Source organism: Habropoda laboriosa, unplaced genomic scaffold (genome assembly GCF_001263275.1).
Source record: "Habropoda laboriosa isolate 0110345459 unplaced genomic scaffold, ASM126327v1 scaffold346, whole genome shotgun sequence".
NCBI lineage: Eukaryota > Metazoa > Arthropoda > Insecta > Hymenoptera > Apidae > Habropoda > Habropoda laboriosa.
The window spans coordinates 838,992-839,631 of record NW_017100529.1 but is presented as its reverse complement, the minus strand read 5'-3'; positions in this window follow the sequence as shown (position 1 = coordinate 839,631).

Below are 640 nucleotides of genomic sequence, written 5' to 3'. Positions count from 1 at the left end.
TTTTGCACATTTTCAATTTCACAAATTTAAAAATGTTTAAAACTTTTAAAGTAACCAAAAATCCTGTAAGTCTTTAATTTTCGCGAATGCAAATGTAAAAGACATTCGTTAAGAAAATAGGGTTAGCGATCATTCCGCATGAAACAAAGGCAAGACGGTGAATGAGAGGTAAATGATAGGAAGTTGTATCGGACGTAGTATAATCGTCGCATAGGTCCATAGCGAGCCGTAGCAGTACCTGGGTCATCAGAGACGCCCTGACAATACCTTGTTACTGCTATGCTTCCTAGACACAATATGCACTTTGTGCTTGATAATGTGATTATGCCATTTGGCCGACGTATGTGCTATTCGTTTTTTTTTTTTTAATTTTTTATTCCGTCGTTTTTGCAGTTCGCTTGATTTTTTTGTCATTTGGTTCTTGCGTTAGACGATTCACCGTGGGACATGAAACAATTCAGAGGAAGTTTTTCAATGATTTCTTTTATTTTTCACAGATCGTAAGAAAGTACAATAACGTTTCGAAACTATCACTCAAGCATACGAACATTGTATTCTAAAGAAATACACGATTATTACATTTTGTCGAAGAGAGAATAAGTATTTAGAATTTAACAGAATACGTTGTTTCTCGCGAAGG